The sequence below is a fragment of the Elgaria multicarinata genome, chromosome 16 (assembly GCF_023053635.1).
Source record: "Elgaria multicarinata webbii isolate HBS135686 ecotype San Diego chromosome 16, rElgMul1.1.pri, whole genome shotgun sequence".
Lineage (NCBI taxonomy): Eukaryota > Metazoa > Chordata > Lepidosauria > Squamata > Anguidae > Elgaria > Elgaria multicarinata.
This window is the reverse complement of record NC_086186.1, coordinates 10,076,067-10,084,626: the sequence shown is the minus strand read 5'-3', so window position 1 is coordinate 10,084,626 and position 8,560 is coordinate 10,076,067.

The window sequence follows — 8,560 nt, the reverse complement described above, 5'->3', positions numbered from 1 at the left end:
AGTGTGGTGGCAACGGCGGAGCCAGGTAAGGGGGCAGGGGGGCTTATTCAGCCCCCATTTTGTCACCCCTTCCCCACTTACCTGCCTCCACCGTCTGCCACGGAGGCAGGTAAGTAGGGAAGGGGGGGCGAAATCTCAATCTGCCCCTCCAGATCTCGCTCCGCAGAGTGGAGTGGGGGAGGGTTGGATCGACCCGAAGTGGTTCAGGCCTGATCTGGAAGTTCAGGGGGTCCATGCACAGCCCTAGTCCCTGGAGTGTCTTCCTTAGGCTAAATGAGGTTCAACACATGTGTGATTTAGACCCATCTCAAACTTGTTTAATGCTCGTGGTTGCTCATCAGGGAACCCTGGGAATTGTAACTATTGTGACACTTCAAATCTGTAACAAGTGACTCCCAGTATCCTTTTCAGTACTACAATTCCCAGTGTCCCTTGGTGGTGGTGGGGGGGACATACAGCATGTTACATGACCCCCTTAAGAATCCACAGGATTCAAAAAATCTCTGTGCCTTTTAGGACTGAGGCAACGGCATTTTGCCTAGCCAAAACGGAAGGCAGCTTGGCTTCTCAGCAGAGGAGCAACGAGAGATTCAAGCCCATGGACATTAGCAAGGCCTAGCTGTGCGTTTCGTTAGGGTTAAGCAAATTACCGAATCCTTTGATACAGCATGATGGGATTATCCACACACCGACTGCTGGCCGAGCGTAAAAGTATGTTATTTTGGTCATTTGGGGCTATAAATCTCAACACAGAGACATTGCGGCTGCGACTCAAATGAGATACGATTAGAAAGCAATCCCCTGCTGAGATCAAATTTAGACAGTGTCAAGGAGCTTCCGAGCATCACTGTGCAAAAGCGTGGAACCGTGAGAGCCGCTGGCCTTGCACCCAGTGGAACTGTGAAAGTGACTGAGGCTCCTTTCATCAGAAGGCTAGGAAGGGGAGGCAACATTTGTCATCAAAGGCTTCCCGTCGCGGGGGTCAGCGCCAAGGATCAAACAGGCTCCATGAATTGCCAGCGAGTTCCAGGAGTGCTCTCTTCCTCATGGCTTTTTGATGTCAATTTCCTCGCATTTTCTTTTGAAGGCTCTTTAATGAACTGGTGATGAAGCAGCTGGGATTTGGGCCACCCAGAGAGGTATTCCCTGATGGAGAAGAAGCGTCCATGCCAGGTTAAACTGTTTGTCCATCTAGCCCACCATCATTTATGCTGAGTGTCTATGTCACACCATGGTCCCTGGCTGAGGTTCCTCAGCTCTCCTGCTTCCTGATACTTTTAACTGGAGAGACAAGGGATTGAACCTGCAACTAGGGATGGGCAGGCTCATCCATGCTTGGCTTCACTGGGTGTTCACTAAGCGCTGCTGCCATCCACCACGTGAGCTTCCCAATGACCTGTCAAGCACCCAAGGAAGCCGTGGGGCTGTCCATCCTCTTACCAGACTGCCATCTTGCACAACAATGGCAGCTCAGGTGTTTCTGGGAAGAGAATGTTGCATAAAGGGTGACCATAAAGAGGGCAGTTATGCAACATTCCCTTCCTAGAAACGCCCAAGCCACCATTGTTGGGCAAAATGGACCTACAGCCCGATTGGAGTCCACCAGGAGAAGAGCCTTCAGCGTGGTGGCCCCCTTTCTGTGGAACTCCCTACCACTGGAGGTCAGGCAGGTGCCAACATTGAAAACAGCACCCCTGAAAACAGTCTTAGTCCAGGAAGCATTCTTTGACTGACACCCAAGGTTTTTTTGGCGCTGTGTGTGTTTCATATAACAATGGTGTTTTAATTCTTGCATCTTTTACTGCTTTAATTCTTATGTTCAGCACTTTGGAATCTGTTTCAGATATGGAGCAGTATACAAATTTTGTAAATAAATAAGTAATAAAATAGCAGCTTGGTAAGGGGTGGGTGACTTCATTGGGCTCTCATGAATGCCCCACAGCTTGCAAGCAGGGTCCAGGAGGGCAGTCACAAGGGAGCCCATTGAACTCCACCCTCCACCCACCCTGCAAACTCTTGTGACATCTCTACCTGGGACCTTCAGCACCCAAGGGTGTATGAGACCAGTGAGCTACGGTCTCTCCCCAAAGAGGAGAGATCATAGCCATTTCACTGTTTCTGGCCCTGCAGAGAAGATCCCCAGTTGTTGCTGATGCTGTCATCTCTTTCGGGTACCATTTGGAAAAGAAAAGGGGAGGTGAAGAACTCACAGGAGGAAGGGTGGCAAGGTTCCTTTGCACACCTGGAGATGCCATCAGATGGGCAATCCATTTCCACATTTCAGAACTGGACTCGAAGGAAAGAAATATATTTTGTATCTTTCGGCGTGTGGACGGAATTTGCCAAGCTGAATTCCAAATGAAGCCAGGGGGAGTTCAACCATCACTAAGAAGCACGAAGGGTGGGGAATGAAAAGAAAGACCAAAAAGAATGAGAATAAAGACAAGCCTCAAATGGGTGCCGAATTGGAAAGTTTATTCTTGTGGAATAAGAATTGTGAGAAGCTCACTGTCCTTTGATTTAAAATCTTCCTCATGGGAACTGTCTGATGTTCTTTCTCTGCAAAGTGAACTCTTTTATCTCTCCAGAGAAAAAATGATCCCAAGGAAGATTTTTTTTTAAAAAGTAAAATAAAATCAAAATGCATCGGGCTTCTCGTGACTTTTATTCCAGAAGAATAATCTTTCCACTTCAGTTCGAAACCTGCCTCAATTTTTATTTATTTCTTCCCCCACTCGGTTACTGACAATGAAATTAGGACTGTCATCCACTTTAGGAAATTTTAGTCAATTTATCCTATAGCTTTAATTGATTCATCAGGTAGAGATACTTATGATATATGAATAAAACAATAATTTTGAAGTGCGGGGAGCATTCTTTGGTTTTAGACTATGCATGTTTACATCACCTTAGAACAGGTACTGTCTTAAAAAGCAGCATCCATCCACACCTTTGCGAGAGTGAGGAACGCCTGTTCTAAGTCTGTGTTTGCAACCTGTACATTTCATATATATTTGTTTATTTGTTTATTTATAAAGATGTTCATAAATACCCATCTGCCCAAATTTTGGAGTTCTGAATTAATTGGTTATGCCCTCAAAGTAGGACTAATTCATTAGGAATCTGCCACTGTTTGTTTCATTTCTAAACATTGTTTATTTGTAAGGATGTTATGGGCACCCAACTGGTCCGAGAGTCTGACAGACTCCCCCGTGCTCCCTCACCCCCAGACGGGTGCTTGTTGTGCATTCATGGGCCCAAGGGTCAAGCACCCAATGGCCGTCTGCCCTTGTCCAAAGCCTCCATTATAGGCAGCAATGGAGGCTCTGGAAATTAATTCTCCCCCCCCCTCCCACAATGCACAAATGCTGGCTGAAAAGGTCCCTTTTATGTGTGAGTAAAGTGAATGGAATGGGCATGATTGAGTTCACCCATCGTTATTTGTTTTTAGCTGTTTACATTTTTTTTTAAAAAAAATCCATGTTTTATTATGTTGTATTTTGTACTTTTATCAATTGTTGTAAACCACCCAGAGAGCTTCAGCTATGGGGCAGTGTAAAAATGAAATAAGAACCTACCTGAACACTACGCTCAACATCTAAGGTTCTCCTCTGGGTGCCTACTCTGAGGAAAGCTCGGAGGACAGCAACAAGGGAGAGGGCCTTTTCTGTGGTGGCTCCCCAATTATGGAATGATCTCCCCGATGAGGCTCGCCTGGCACCAACATTGTTATCCTTCCGGCACCAGGTCAAGACTTTTCTTTTCTTCCAGGCATTTAACAGCATATGTTGAGCTTTACCTGGCTCCAGAATTAGCTTTGGCCTGGCTGAGAGTTTAAAATAGTTTAAAATGTTAGCTGTTCTATGGTTTTCAATTTTGTATATTGATTTTTTAATGTTCAGTCTTTTAATCTTTGTAAACTGCCCAGAGAGCTTCGGCTATGGGGTGGTATATAAATGTAATAAATCATCATCATCATCATCGTCATCATCCACCCAATAGTTGGAACTGTCCTGAAGAGTCCTGAAGCATCTCGTCCCCTCCTTCCTGTCTTGGCTATTTATTTACCTATTTATTTATTTATTACATTTTTATACCGCCCAATAGCCGAAGCTCTCTGGGTGGTTCACAAAAATTAAAACCATGAAGAACATAATAAAACAACCAACAATCTAAAAACACAAATACAAAATACTAGGGGTGTGATCCGCTCCGATTAGGAGCGTAGAAGCAGTAGCGGATTGGCCTGCTCCGCCTTACCCAGAGGCGGAGTAGGAGCGGACCGTGGACCCCTAGAAGCAAGGCGAAGAGAAGCGACCATTTTTCGGAGCTCCTAGTTCAGGCGGAGCGCTCCGGTTGCCATCTTGAAAACATTTCGCCATAGGATTGCATTGCAGCAAATAATCGCGGATAACTACGTCCTTTTTGAAGCTATCGTTCTGGAAATTCTTGTGCTCAGAGAGTCGTGGATGGGGGTCATTTTGAGACCACTCTCACCTCTCTGCGTCGTGCGGGTCGCGTGCTATATTTGTTTGAAAATCGGGTCAACCGCGCGGCTCAAACGGCGTTTTCGGCTTTTCGCCCATAGGATTGCATTGAGGGAAAGACTCGGGCATAACTGGGTTGGTTTTTAAGCTATCGTTCCGAAAATTCTTGTGCACAGAGAGTCGTGGATGGGGCTCTCAACTTTCTGCGTCGTGCGGGTCGCGCACTAGAAGTTTTTAAAAAATCGGCGGGAAAAATACCTTTTTCAAAGGGCTGAGGGGCAGAGTCAGCTCCCGGTCATGATGATCCCAAAGTTAGAGGAGGGCATAGGCAAAACAGGTAACTTGGGATTCTGGGAAACTTCTCTTTCTTCATCTGAACGGGCTTTTCCCAGTGTTTTTTAAAACAGTAGCCCCACCAAATGCACAAACACAACCTGAAATCCTATACTAAGCCAAGAATAAGAGATAGAAACACAGCACTGCTACCCACCCTAACTTTGGGGAACAACTGAAAAGATGTGGTGCAAGGGGATGAGCTCCCCTAGGGCATCTCATCGTGGACGTGCTCCCACTCTCTCCTGCACTGGAAGGCCATTAGAGCCTTCCAAAGAGAGTAAAACGGTGGAGCAATGCCTATCATGAGTCGAAGTGAGCGTTCATTTCTTAGTGGTGGAGCGATGCCTGTTATGAGTTGAAGTGAGCGTTTGCTTCTTAGAGCTCTCGTGGTGAAGCAATGGCTGTCTTGAGTTGAACTGGCAGCTACTTCCCCCTCCCCCGGGCACGTCCCCCTATTGCTGGTAAAAGACAGATATAGCCTTTTTTAAAAAATTCTTCTTGCTGTTTATTGAGCAACACTGCTGCTTTTAATTCCACCCCTCCTTTGTTTATTTATTGATTTATTCCATTTTATATGCATTACTGGCTTATCCTTGGCTCACTTCCTTATGCCCCCAGAAATGCCAGCTGCATGCCTGCCTGCCTTCCCTCCCTCCTCCCTTGCCCACCTCGCAGGGATGTTGTGTGTGTGTGGCTTTGACTCAGGGGAGAAGTCCTTCCTGCGCTCACTTGGAGTTTTGGAAGTTCCAAATTTTGCAGGTTTAAGCCCCGCCAAAAAACAGGGGATGATGGGACTGCCTTGAGTCTCGGCGTGCGTATGTATCCCTGGATGAGCTGTCATGGTGGTGAGTTTGAGGGGTTTTTTTAACGTGCAAAATTGACGGAGCTATGGAAAGGGGTGTTGAATTTTCATAAATTCCCCAAAAATCAGGGGATGATGGGACTGCCTTGAGTCTGGGCGTGCGTATGTATCCCTGGATAAGCTTTCATGGTGGCGTGTTTGAGGTTTCTAACGTGCAAATTGACGGAGCTATGGAAAGGGGTGTGAATGGGGTGCCCGATTTTCAAAAATTCCCCAAAAATCAGGGGATGATGGGATTGCTTTGAAACTTGGCGTGCATGTGTATACCCCCATGAGGTGTCATGGTGCCAAACATGAGGTTTCTAACTTGAACAGAAAAAAAGTTGTATAATTTTTTAGCTTTCAATGCAAGCCTATGGGGGGGGGAAACGGAGCTCCGGATCCGGATCCGGAGCTCCGAGCGGAGCGGAGCGGAAGTGGGCGGGGCGGGGGCGGGGCGGAGCGGCCCGATCCGGAAAATGGCGGATCTGCAAGTGAAACGGAGCGGGGGGTCCGTGCACACCCCTACAAAATACAGTATAAAAAGCAGGCTAGCGTAGTGTTGGTCCTGCTTCTCCTTCTTCTTCAGACTCTGATTTCAATTCAGCCCCTGAACCCGCTTCCCCCACACTAGGGAAAACAGGCCTAACCCTGACAGCGGCTCTGTTTTCCTTCTCCCCTCCTGTGCCCACCTAGTTGCTTTCTTTCGCTCTGCTTTCGGCCACAGCAAATTTGCTCAAGCTCAAGGGAACCAGCTCTGCTTAGCTTCAAGGCAGGAAGGCCTGTTTTAAGCTAAGCCAATGGCATGACAGTAAAGCTGTATCCAGTAATGCCCACACGCTTAGCATCCCATCTGCTGAAGTCACCCAGTTGAACTGCAGCACCTGCAATACCTGTTTCCGTGTGGAGAGGAAGCGAATGAGAAACCCCAGCATGCCAAAGTGTGGGAGGAGGCTGAAGGGAGGAAACCGTTGAGAGTCTGGAGAAGTCTGACTGCATCACTTTGTTGTCGGAGCTACGCCACGTCCTCCTGAATGACAATCCGTAGGACCTTGATGTTGACAGCACGGAGAGATGCCACCTCTCTCATCAGCCCCTGTGTACATTGCTGTGATCAGCGCCTGATAGGAAGATCATATTCAAGATGATGATAAAGGAGACGGAATTGAGAATGTGCCACTCAATGTGGCAGTCAAAAGCAAAAGCGAGAATGTTCTCCTTGCTCCGGCAAGCTTTTTGAAGAAGGGAAAAGGCAAACAAGACTCATCTTTCAGTGCATGCAGGAGTAGGAAGGGATAAAAGGAACACATGAAGCTACGTCTGACAGGGCCTGGTCTCTTCATGAGAGGTGCTTTGATAGCCTGCGTGGTACAGTTGTCCCATGTTGCTATCTCCATTCTAATACAGGTGTTTGAAGCAGAACCGTCTCCATGTTTTGGAAGCCCCTTGGGCATGGCACCCTAAATGGGCTTCCTCCTCAGGGAGTCTACTTTCTTGCCACCGCTGTCTCAGAGGGGAGAGCACTCCTGCCCATGTTCAGGTTCAGGATTGTAAATGGGACACGTCCACATGAATTGCCAACAGAAATGAAATTCCCATTCATCCCTAGGCAAAACTGGGTTAGATGGACAGGTAGTGCAACCTGGTATAAGCCAACTTCTTCTATCCTTCAATGCATGGAAGAAAGAGTAGGATCATGTGAGTTGTGTCCACTCCTGTCCTCCATACCTTCCACATAAGATCTGGGTGTAGAACTGCACACAAAGGGCATCTTTACCGTAAGGGGAAATTATGTTGATTACCTGTGGTGTTTGTGCTTCCTGCTTTTTGGTGCAATTGTTATGGACTGCATTACATGGATGGAGAGAGGCAACCACATGGTTTGAATTGAATACTCCCCCTCTGTTCACTTCAATTGAGACAGTGCCATCTAGTGGCAGAAAATCCCACTTTTTTTAGGATGTTACCACTTTAAAGAATGAGCCTTGTGTGGCACAGAGTGGTAAGTGGCAGTTACTGCAGCCAAAACTCTCCCCATGGCCTGAGTTCGATCCCAGCGGAAGCTGGTTCTCAGGCAGCCGGCTCAGGTCAACTCAGCCTTCCATCCTTCCGAGGTCGTTAAAATGAGTACCCAGCTAGCTGGGGGAAAGGTAACTGCGACTGGGGAAGGCAATGGCAAACCACCCCGCTACAAAGTCCGCCAAGAAAATGTCAGTGAAAGCAGGCGTCCCTCTAGGAGTCAGCAATGACTCAAGTGCTTGCACCACTTTAAAAGTGGTTCTTCTCAGGGAGGAATTTGCAAGATTGCCACGGGAGATGTCCTGGTCATTCATGACATCATGTAATCGACCCACAAACTTCCATGAGCGACCAGTCATGAGCATGCTATAAATCGCTCATTTAGAGAAGCCCAAAAGCTCCCTGTGGAATCAGACCCTCCTTTTCCAGACTGTGGAGGAAGTCACAACTGACAGTCAGGTGGTGGTGGTGGGGAATCCAAAGGTGTCCCTCCCCATCTGTTGTTGAGGTCCCAAATATCTGGGGCTCATTTCCATGAAACTAGCTAAGTTTTAAAAAACAAACCTGCCCTTGGCTAAGCTTTGATGGGTGTTTTTTTGGACGAGGCTCAACATAGTTAAGCAACACCAGCATAAGAAAAGGAGGACACTGGGAAGAAGAGGATGAATGATTTTCCTGGCTGAAAAATCTTTTTTCTTATTATTATTCAGAGGCATAGAGCTGCTGAAATTGCTGTTTTGGCATCAGTCATGTCAAAAGACTTGAAGGGATCTAGTGGCCAGGCTGAGCCAGGGATCTGAGAGGAAGCTCTGAACGAGACCCTTTTCTTCCTGACATCAGCAACCTACTTTTTCAAAGCTGCAGCATCAAGAAACCT